The sequence below is a fragment of the Xiphophorus hellerii genome, chromosome 7 (assembly GCF_003331165.1).
Source record: "Xiphophorus hellerii strain 12219 chromosome 7, Xiphophorus_hellerii-4.1, whole genome shotgun sequence".
NCBI lineage: Eukaryota > Metazoa > Chordata > Actinopteri > Cyprinodontiformes > Poeciliidae > Xiphophorus > Xiphophorus hellerii.
In genome coordinates this window covers 387,291-399,925 of record NC_045678.1, presented here as the reverse complement: position 1 = coordinate 399,925, position 12,635 = coordinate 387,291, and positions in this window count along the sequence as shown.

Below are 12,635 nucleotides of genomic sequence, written 5' to 3'. Positions count from 1 at the left end.
CCTGAAAGATGTAGTGATGGCCCTGTGTCACTGTGTCTTTCAATATCACAGCACAACAGGCTCAACAGACAGAAAATAACATTAAAACAACAAAGCTTGTGTATAAAAGAAAAGTCTCACTTAAAAATAGGCATCGTGTCTGGCACATTTTTGCTTAAAACGTGTTTGTTCTTCACTCACTAAAGTGACACAGTGGGTAGAGCAGGGGTGTCTAAAGTGGGTCCTCGAGGGCCGGCATCCCATGTGTTTTAGTTCTCTCCCTGGTTTAACGCACCTGGATCAAATGATGGCTCATTAAAGGCCTAGGAAGAATACTGACATGCTGAGAAGGTTGTTACTACCACCAGGGAGAGAACTAAAACAACCTGTTTATTTGTTGTCTCACCTGCAACGTTCTCCACATTTTCCTCCAACTTCTCTGGCTCTGAGTGCTCCATCCCCTGCATGGTCACTCCAGAGGCTTGTCCTGTCATATCCTCTGTGTTCTCCATCAACTCTTCTGCTGTGTGTGGCTCAATCTCCTCTGCTGTGTTCATGTCTACTGGGAGGAACATACATTGTGTCAGAAGGTTCTGGTGGACCACCCTCTCAATATCACTGTTTTCTGGTCGCACCACATACAAATATGTGTATGTGTATGTTGGGTTGCTTTTTCACCACAATGTAAGGTTGCGACTCCCACTTGTCCCCTAGTTTTTGCCGTCCTTCCTCATGACAGACTTTGACTAAGACTCTGTCCCCCTTGGTTGAAAATCTGACCCTTTGCCTTCTGGTTATAGTATTTTTCTGTTGACTTTCAGCCTGGTGAGAGGTCTGGTTTGCTTGGGCGTATGCCTGTGACAGACAGTCATGAAGTCTCTGAACATATGCACTGTATTCTCCTGGTTCCATCAGTAGGCGTCATGACAAAATAGATATTTTTCTCTGTTACTCAACCTAATAAAGTCTAATGCTGTGCAAAGTAGAATTCAACAGCTAGCACTGGCTCCCTGTCTTCCTTTTAGCCATTCTATGCTGTGTTATATTCAGAGATGGTGAGAAACTGTAATGCCCACATTACCTCTGCCTTCTTTTCTGCACACTCCAGATAAGATTCAAGGACGCAGATTGATCTTTTAGCTGTCTTGGATGTGTGTGCATGTGTGTGTGTGTTGGTATGTGAGAAGAATGAAAGAGCCCATTTTCTTGTGTAATCCCAGGCCTGAGTCCATTTCCAGCCTGACAGGAGGAAGATTAACTTGGTTAGGTGCAGAGCTACTCAAGCACACCAAATTAAATTAATGGAACAAATTTCCCCCATAATTAAGATGAAAATACGTGTCAGTTGTAACCTTGCCGAACACTAATTATGTACAAATGATTTATCATCTGTTTCATTCTGAAAAGCAATGGGCTCACCTCTCTGATAGTCCTTGCTGGCTGTTTAGAGATTGCTCCTGATTAACAATGACAGATTCGACTGCGGAGAAGCTGCATGTCACTGGTTGACGAATCAGCAGCAGCCTGAGCTCCCTCTCGTATCCCTCCCATTAACCTGTACTGTGTGTGCAGATGAGCAGATCTGGGCCTGAGCTCTCTGTCTTGTATCTTTCTTTGGAATGGAAATAAAAAGGAGGGATAAGAAGGGATTGAATTTGGGGTGGGGATGGGGAAAAAGGGATTTCACCTGTCCTCCCATCTTCTGTATCTTTCATCCATCGCTTGTCATTGCAGGGTCGCCGAGGTGGGAGGGCTTAGGGGCTGTCTCATGCATTTACACACTCACACCAAAAGGTAATTTAGAGAATAATCAACCTAACAGAACTGTAGGATCCAGAGAAACCCATGAATGTTCAGGGAGAAAATGCAAACCCTATGCAGATAACGCCAGACTGGGATATGAACCCAGGATCTGCTTGCAAGGCAGCAGTGCTGCCGACTGAGCCACCATGTAGGTTTCAGCTGTTTGGTATTCAGAGGCTTATTAAAAAGGCCGGACAACTTCCAGCTGAACCTGGTACAATTTCCTTCCATAAACCCAACCATCCATTTTCTAACACGCTTATCGGGTCGCAAGGGGTGTCAGTGTCTGTCTCCAGCGGTCAGCTGGCAAGAGGTGGGGTCATCCTGGACAGGTCACCAGTCCATCTCAGAGCCCTGGTTCAGTTTGTGTCCATATAATTCATCTAACAAAATTCAGGGTATTTAAATTTTCTGTATACATTAAATTCACAAGAGTTCATCTCTTAATATAAACATCTTTGATGGATAATTTCTTTAAAAGTGGATGGTTCCATTGAATCAGCATGAGCCCAGCAGATGGTGCTCTAGGGCTAGGCTCTACATGCTCTATGAATTGCTGTGGTTAATTATAAATTAGCTGCTGGCACACTTATTCATTTCATGGCTGGGAAGAATGGATTTATTTGAGGGTGCAGCAGCTTTGATTTGCATCAGAATCACAGCCTCTTGTGTAGTGGTGGACACATTCACCAGTCTGTAATCATTGTTGTGCAGACTTACTCACAAGGGATATACCCTCTTTCTTCATGATCATTATGCATGCCACACACATGCTGCCATAGGTTTCCTGCTGGCAGCAGTGGTTCATTTGCATTTTCCTCTCCTAGTCCCAAACAGTTGTGCAGTGATATTGATTTGGTTTAGACCCCTAGCACTTCCCCCTACATCAAAAGAAACAGTGGTTTTGCATTCTTTATTTTTCTGTATGATTCCTCTTCTGAACTAGAATGGTAGTTTATTTTTTTGGTTTCAAAATGTCATTAAACCCACATGCGAACTCATCAGGCATCATTTGACTTTCCGTTGTAACTTGGGTCTATTAATTCTGATTAATAGAAGCACACTGTGGCACCTGCGATGCCACAGTGTGCTTCCTGTATGTTCCATTGTTGTGATGAATCAGTATGCTGGCACTGGGGAGCTACCTGCACTCTACATCTTACATCTCTGTTCTGCCTTCAGTGAGCTTGTTGGTACAAACTTAACTATTCCCCAAGCTGTTGAAGAGACAAGGCAGCAGTGAAGAGGATGCATGTTATGCATAGGTGCATAACAGACAGAATGTCACACAATTGAATGCAGCATTTGTACAGCAGTTTGTATGATGCAAAATAGAACTATGTTGAAAACAATCTGTATTTTTAATTTGAAGTGAGTTCCTAAACAATAAAAAAATGGTTTTTACTCTAGTCCTTAATTTAATCTCCTAAATTTAAAAAATGTCACTTTCAAGGCTTCAAAATTCTAAACAGTTTGAGAAATGTAGTGGAACAAATGAGCTGCGGTCATTTTCTTCTATTGCTCCCAATTCATGGTTAAGCCTTCAGTACTCTTACTGAAGGATCTCTTCACCATCAGAACTGTCTGGGGATTAGCAGACGGAGGCTACAGGGGAGAGGTCTGGTGTTATTATAGACCTCAGAGGTCATGAGGCCTATTATTTTAGAGTGGTCCACTGAAGATTACATTTTCAGCCAAGACCTGACTCCATCCCTCTATCATCATCCACATCCAATCCACACCCCATCTTTCACATTTACACTGACAGAGGTGACAATGGCCTGATAATGAAGAGACCCCCAGAGATCAGCGAGGGAAGTGATGATATATTGTATCCCTGCCTATATCAGAACCCTCAAAGATGCCATTGACTACTAATTGAAAAACCTGCATGATCCCCATCCCCATCCTCTCCCCTTTACAAGACTTCCATGATCCTCCTAATTACTGGGGTTAAGTGATTGTCCCATGAGACTGTTGATGGAAGGATAATCAAAACAGGTTTTAGACAGGCAAGAAAACTAAAGAGTTCAGTTTGAATAAGCATAATATTCTTTCTTTGCTGCCAAGGGCAGATGGACACACACTTTTAATATTTGAATGTACATTTTGAATCTGGCTGAGCAACAATTCTAGTCAAATATCCATTTATCCAATGTCCTCCTCAATACAATATTCACTAACATCAGGGCTGGCCCCAAACTAAGCTGTTATGGAGTGAAAGCTTCTTGAATCATGACGGAGGCTCAGGTGTCTTTGGTGAAAATTTCTGTTCAGTTTTTATTGAGCAGAAAACGGCAACAGCTGACAGCTGATAACGGCAACCAGGGGTGCTGATAGCAATCTTGGGCCCCATGACAAAAAAATTAAATTGGGTCCCCCCACGCAGCTGCTGTTACAGTTTTTTGAGTCTATCTGACCCATCAAAAGCTTCACAATTTTAAAGGCTTGCAATTGCCTTGCTTTCTTTGGTCCAAGACTGATAACTAGCACAATTTTTACTGCTCATGAATTTTACATCCACCAGTCCACATTAAGCAAGTAGGTTGCTTAATTTTTTTTATTAGTTTTAGATTACTGAAATGTCTCTCCCCATGAGCAAGTCACAGGCAACATGCAAAATATACATGAAGAAATCCAGACTTCTCAAAAAATTCTATGTAGCTGCATTTTATTCAAGCTGCAGTATATAACTTTAATAAAAAATGTTTTCTCCATATTTGTTAGAGCTGGCACCATGTCGTGACCAGTGATGTCAGTAACGCGTTACAAAGTAACTGTTACAATTAAGATAAAAGAACAGGAATCAGATCACCTGATTTCACATATCAAGCACGCAACAAAATAGCTCATCTATGGAGCATTACCCATTGTTTTTTTGTTGTTGTTGTTTTGTTTTTTTGCAGTTAGCCTGGAAAATGCATGAGGACTGCAATAGTTTCCTTTGGTATCTTTACTCTGACTACTTTTTTCAGTAACGAGTAATCTAACGCGTTGCTATTTCATATCCAGTAGTGATATGAACTACTGGATATGACTACAGTTACTTATCGAAATCACTTTACATTACTGTGCGTTACTATCTTCTTTTGTTATTTAATCGTATTTCCTCTACGCGTCTTGTCGAGTGACCAACGTCTCTATGCGACAGAAATGTAAATGGAGGGAGATGCGCATTTTGTTGGTGGAAAATCTGGAACTATTTTGAGTTTCTGTCCAATTATTATAAGCGTCTTTGGGATTTTTTTTTGTTTTTTAAGTCGCTTGCAAATTTAATGAGTGGCGGGTTGCGCCTTTTTGGGCTTGTTTTTGAGCGTGAAGTTGCTCATTTGGGCTTGGAAATAAGCAGAGACTCATAATAAATCCCAGAATTTATCCGTCATTAAGGTAGTTTTAGTCAGGCTCTCCCTGTCCATCATTTCCCGGATAATCCGTCCCGCTGTGTCTTTGTTAATGTCAAGTTAATATATTACCTCTGAGTGACGTCGAGCTTCGCGTTGCGCTCCAGAAAACTGCAAATATCGAGACTAATTTGAATAGCGCAATAAACGTGAAAACAACCACGAATAAACATGTCCGTAGTTGCCAATAATTATAATGTCAACTTAACGCCATTATAATTATTAATATTAAGATAAGTGTCACAAATCTGTGCAGCCATCTGAGTTGTGGAGCTGCAGGAGGAGCTCTGTGTGCTGCGCTTTGACACCAAACGCAGGGCCGTAACGCAGAACCTGGAGGCTGGGGGGTATGGGGGCTTTAAAATCCTTCTTAGAGTTTTCCAGACAACAGTGGAAAACAAATTAATCACGTTTTTTATTTGTACTGTTGTAACTATTAAACAATCTCCTCTTCAGTTCAACCTTATAAGTGAGACACATTGTTGATGTTACCATTATAAAATAGCTTATAATTAAGTATTGGCAAAGCTCAATGTAATTTTCACAGGAGGCAGAGAGTTGTTGTTAGCAGCAGCTGAAAGTAACTAAAAAAGTTACTTTTTTAATGTAACTTAGTTACTTTCCAAATCAAGTAGTCAGTAATCTAACTAAGTTACTTTTTCAAGGAGTAATCAGTAATCCGATTAAAGTTACTTTTTCAAAGTAACTGGTCGTGACAATTTGTTATGAGACAGATAATCTGTGAAAACAATCAATCTCCTCCACCTGCTCCCTGAATTACTATTGCTAGTAATGCAACGTTCTGGCCAAAAACAACCAATCAGTCTTAGCGTTCTGATTGGTCTTAGCGCTGTCAATCAACTCATTCACTCACTACTAAATGTGCTAATGGTGGAAAAACAACTTATCATTACAGGAAAAATGTTTATCTGCTGTCATAGCATAGCTAGACTGAGCATAGCTACCATAGCACAACAGGCTGCGTTAGCTGCAGCATAGGGATGAGCAGCCACATGAGATTGTGATTGACAGCACTTTCCCGTCTCTGATTAGCTATTTCTATATAGTACTGGGAGAAGGCAGAGGAAATAGATTTTTCACAGATTATCTCTCATACCATACTGTCACAACATAATGACAGTTTTAACAAATAAGTAAAAAAAAAAATTTTTTTTTTTCTTTTATAAAAGTTACATACTGCAGCTTCAATTTCACTAGGAGAGGACGGGTCAGGAGGGACGTGGGTTAGAGCTGCTGCTGACTGACTCATCTGTTGTTAAGAGTAGTAAAAGGTACAGGGACAAGTTCAATATATGAATATGTTGGTAATTTATTTCTACGGAAGAGGATTAGGACCACTGAAAAAAAAATTATGGCCCAGAAAAAAAAAAATCTCAGAATTCTCATGTAAAAAAATAAAATAAAAAATTCTGTGTCCCAGAAAAAATCATATCTTTTTTTTTTTTCTGGGACACTGATTATTTTTTTTTTTTTTTTCTGGGACACTGATTATTATTATTTTTTTTTCTGGGACACTGAATTTTTTATTTAATTTTTTTCTGGGACACTGATTATTATTATTTTTTTTCTGGGACACTGAATTTTTTATTTTTTTTTACATGAGAATTCTGAGATTTTTTCTTTTCTGGGCCATAATTTTTTTTTCAGTGGCCCTAATCCTCTTCCGTATATTTCCTTAATTCATTAAATGCTAGTGAAAAGGAGGCAAACAGCTAAGCTAACTATGCTGAATGGTTGATAATCTCACAGTCTACCCACCTCTCGGTGAAAAACTGAGTTACAAATTGACACGTTTACCCTTTTCTCTCTCTGTCTCTCTATTTCTTAATCTTAAAAATCTTAAATCGCTAAAACGTCTAGTCATAAAACAATTCGAGATATCTTGAATGTAAGGACAGTACAACCGAATTTATGTTAAGACGGCTTGCCATAGTTTTACTGCCATTACATTACATTACATTTAAGATATCTCTAATTATATTTTGACTATACAAAATATCTACTTGATATATCTCTAACTACATTCTGACTAGTCGAAATGACGTCAGATTTACCATTGACTTGTATGGAGACTTCAATTCAAGATATCTACAATGAATTACTGACCATCTGAAATACACATTTCAGATATCTACAATTAAATTATGACTAGTCATAAAGTAAATTCAAGATATCTCAATTTTAGTTTTGACTAGTCATAATTCTAATTAAAGAATTATGACTAGTCAAATGACACCATAATTCAAGATATCTTAAATGTATTTTTGGATAGGAGAAATGTAGTTTTGACTAGTGAAAACTAAATTATAGATATCTTAAAAGAAAATAATGACTAGACGAAACTAAATTAAAAATATATTGAATTGTAATTTTGACTAGTCAAAATTCCTTTTAAGATACACTGCCTGGCCCAAAAAAAAGTCGCCACCTGGATTTAACTAAGCAAATAGGTACAAGCCTCCTATTGGATAAGTACTGCATAGGCGATTATCTTTCAGCTGGCAACAAGTTATTTAACCCCAGCTGATGCAATGAGTAACTCCTCATTTCTTAAACAACAATGGCAAAAGACACATCCTGTGGTCGTGGAAAAGACGTTAGTCTGTTTAAGAAGGGTCAAATCATTGGCATGCATCAAGCAGAGAAAACATCTAAGGAGATTGCAGAAACTATTAGAATTGGGTTAAGAACTGTCCAACGCATCATTAAAAACTGGAAGGATGGTGGGGAACCATCGTCTTCCAGGAAGAAATGTGGTCGGAAAAAAATCCTGAATGATCGTGATCGGCGATTACTTAGACGTTTGGTCAAATCAAATCAAAGAAAAACAACAGCAGAACTCAGGAGTATGTTTAATTGTGAACGCAAAAGCATTTCCACACGCACAATGCGAAGGGAACTCAAGAGGTTGGGATTGAACAGCTGTGTAGCCGTAAGAAAACCTCTAATCAGTAAGGCTAACCAGAAAAAAAGGCTTCAGTTTGCTAGGGAGCATAAAGATTGGACTCTGGAGGAATGGAAGAGGGTCATGTGGTCTGATGAGTCCAGATTTACCCTGTTCCAGAGTGATGGGCGCATCAGGGTAAGAAGAGAGGCAGGTGAAGTCATGCACCCATCATGCCTAGTGCCTACTGTACAAGCCTGTGGGGGCAGTGCTATGATCTGGGGTTGCTGCAGTTGGTCAGGTCTAGGTTCAGCAACATTGTGTGCCCAAAGAATGAGGTCAGCTGACTACCTGAATATACTGAATGACCAGGTTATTCCATCAATGGATTTTGTCTTCCCAAATGGAACGGGCATATTCCAAGATGACAATGCCAGGATTCATGGGGCTCACATTGTGAAAGAGTGGTTCAGGGAGCATGAGACATCTTTTTCACACATGGATTGGCCACCACAGAGTCCAGACCTTAACCCCATTGAGAATCTTTGGGATGTGCTGGAGAAGGCTTTGCGCAGTGGTCAGACTCTCCCATCATCAATACAAGATCTTGGTGAAAGATTAATGCAACACTGGATGGAAATAAATCTTGTGACACTGCAGAAGCTTATTGAAACAATGCCACAGCGAATGTGGGCTGTAATCAAAGCTAAAGGCGGTCCAACAAAATATTAGAGAGTGTGACCATTTTTTGGTGGCGACTTTTTTTTTGGCCAGGCAGTGTATCTAAATGAATTAGAGATATCTTGAATTATTCAGCTTTTCCATTTAAGATATCTTACATTGACATTCTGACTAGTCAAAATGACATTATTGATATCTTGAATTAACATTCTGTCTAGTCAAAATGTCTCAGATTTACGTAGCATTTTGGCGGACAGGCATTCTAGCTTTAGGCTACTTTATTGTGCTAGTCCGTGGTCCACAATGTCAGGTCAGTCCAGCTCAAATGCTCGTGTTTTTAATACAATATTCAGCGCTGCAACTAAGGTAAGTGGATGTTCAGATGTGGGTTTGTATAACTGTAGCTTACCAGGCTACGTTAGCTTCGTGCTAGTGGAATAATGAAATAGTAATTGGGAAAATTTAAGTAGCCTATTTAGTTAGCACTGGAGTTGCTATTCGCCCTATAAAATACGAAATAGTCCAGTATTTTGCGTTCCGTATTGTAGTGATATGGGAAGCGATTTGTTGTGTATATGATTTGTTCCCATCTCGCACCAGCAGCGGGCGGGTACACCTGGACAGGTAGCCAGTCCATCGCAGTCTTTGTTCATTATGAGAAATGAAATTATTGGCTTTCCCATTTTAGTTTCACAATTTTCATAATCTACATGAGAAGCCGTGGTGGGCGTTCCTTATTGAAACTTATGAAAGGTGGCAACCCCAGTTAGCACACTCCATGTTATAGAATACCAGTTAGCATCTATGGCGGATCAATGGTGTGATTCTGTTGTGTTCATTGTAGTTTGGTTGGGAGGCTGCCGAGCCCTGAATGGAAGACTAATATTTTCTTGCTTTCTGGCCCTAATGTTGACGTTCTCCCTTTTCCCTCAGATGTACAACCGAAGAACTGAAGAACCATGGATTAGGTGGGCATATTTAAAAAAAAAAATACATTATTTCATACACCCACATAATGTGACAGAAGGAGTTACTTTTGCTTTTAACATTTCCATTTGGGTTTTAATTCACCACTTCATGATAATTTTACTCTTTCACCAGACTCATCTGGCGGGTTGATGAGTTTAAACTGAAATGTCTTGTTCTTTGTTATTGTGTTTTACATTGCTTTGTCACCATTGATTATTCAGGCAACCCTGAGCAAGAGGGGACAGAAACCAGGAGCTCCAAAATGAACCTGAATTGGAGCTTGTCTGAACTGAATAACTTTGTGTGTCAAAGCTACCCACACATCAGCCTAAATCTGGTTGGCTTTGAACTGGCAAGAGCTGGAAAAGGACGAAAGGTAAAAAATTACAAGAGAATTCTGTGAGGGAGCTGAAGGAAAAGGTTGGCAAAAGCAGACTCTACATTCTACCACTAGCAGATGTGTCACAGGTATGATTGTTTTGTACCCAAAAATAATTTTATGTAGTATGGTATATCCAAAGTAATATCTTCCACTATAATTTGAAATGTCTTGGTCATGTCTAGGTAACCTATTCAACCTCAGCAATGTCCAGCAGTTTGTTTCCAGAACCCTCAACTGCACCAGGAGTACAGGACGTCTCTCCAGAGGTGGAGAGTACCAACACACAACATTTGGGGAAAGAGCAGGTCATTTATTTCAAGAACAATATATGCATTTTAGTTATATCTTACTTCTGATGTTGACTTTAACAATCTCTGTGCTGTATTCACAATAGACACTTCTAGATTGGCGATCTCTGCGGTCCCAGCAAGACGAAGAGTATGAAGAGTCTTTGTTAGCAGACCAAGAAAATGTGAGTTAACATTTTTATCATCATTTGTTGTTGTTGTTGTTGTTGTACAATTTTTGTTCTACCAGGAAAGGAGAAGACAGTTTTACAAGGGCTGGGAGGAAAGACACATAAAAGTAAGAACTATTACTTTGTTAGGATGATAGTGGTTTATGGATTACCTAAAGGTTTTAGTGCTCATGTTTTAGGCAATTGAAGAATGTCAGCAACGACTGGCGTCAAGTGACCGACTTATCACCACTGTCCAAAAAGAAGTAATCATAGTTTGAGTATTGTTACGTCCCGCTATCCTCACACTGGCTCGTTCTTATACATTTTTTTTAATGCTGATTTACGGGAGAGAAGAGGCTGCAACAAAGTGTGTAATAATTTACACAAAAAGGAACGAAGTAAAGAAAACAAAACTGGGCACCTGACGGAGCACACAGTGTGGCGGGACTTACATTAGATGTCTGATCAGTAGATCATATTCCTTGACCAGCTGGCATCCATTGGAAAAGGGCGAGCCCTGGCGATCTCTCATTCATCCGCCGCTCCGTTTAATAGGGTTTTTTTTCTTTATCTTAATATATATAGTTTTTTCTCTTTTTCTAAAACCAGCACCTCTGGTGATTTCGTCCGTGGTTGATCTTGGCAGGCATGTAGCTCCCCGGTGCTAAAATGCTTTAGCGTCCAGTCGGTTTTTCCAAAACAAATCCAAACAAACAAAAACAAACTTCATCCCGGCCAAAACTTCCGACACTCCCCTCTGGGTGGATCCGTCCCGAGGTGAAGGCACTCTTTTTTTCGTCCAGAGCCTTCCCGCACCGTATTCTTAATTAATTTTTCTTCGCCCAAAACGAAGCTGCTGCGGCCGCTTCGTACACGCCACCATCACTCATCCCTCTCAGGTGCGCCACCAGCCCAGCTAAAACACCTGGGCTGGCTGTGCCCCGCCCCCATCAGTGAACCGTCAAAGGTGCCAACAATAAAAACAAAAATAAACAATCAGGAGGCGGAAGCAAAGTGTGAGCATGTAACAGTATAGAGGCTGACTTTAAATGACTAGTGACACCAAAAACAGTTAAATGACTAGGAAAGTGTCTTTCCTGGGAAGTCTTTTTGTTAAGCTGCTATAGAAATTGTCTGTCTTTTATCAGTGAATGTATATTGGGTAATTTGTTGTATAAATGCATACTTTTACATACTATTTACAATGATCAAGCTTAGTCATGGTTTGTCTTCAAAATGTTTATTGATTTATATTTACTAACAAAAGATGCATTGTCATCACCAATGTAACAAGATTGAGGAGGAACAAGGACAAACATTTAACACATTTTCTTCCATGTCTGTAGTGATTTTTTGTCCAAAACTCAAACTCAAGACTCAAAAGTGATCAAAGCAAAGTGAATTAAACTCAAATAGTCACCTGATGCACCGTGGGTTTCTGGTTTTCGCAGTTCAAAAAAAGGGATCAAAACAGTCAAAATGCAGCTCTTTCGTTAGTTTATTCTAATTTCCAGATAAAAACAAGTTGCAGGCTTCACAGGATCCTACTAGTTCTCCTGTTCTGACTCCTGCACCTGTTCTCTCATTGATTGACTGATGACTGACTGATAACTGACATAACTGGGACTGACTGATACTGGAACTGGTACAAAATCATATGACCACCCACGTGCATAATGACCTAACTAAAACCTTCCTATTTATACTGTGACACACCCACGTCCCAAACTGAAACTAATTAACTAATTAAGTGAATCACTAGCCAAAAACCTATTCTAAATAACAAATTAAACAAATATTCTAATTATAAATCAGCTAGAAAATAAGAAAAAAAATACAAATATACTAAATAATCTAAATTCTAAGATTTAACTGAAAATGGAGAAATAGCTCCTACAATGTCTTTAAGAGTACCTGCTGGATACCTTTAACAAAGGTAATAATTTCAACATTTTGTCTTTCAGAAGGAGAATGCCCTTGAAATCATGGGCGTAAGTTTGGGTATGGACGGTCGTGACATGTCACGACCAATATTCAAGGGATATAAAATAGTCC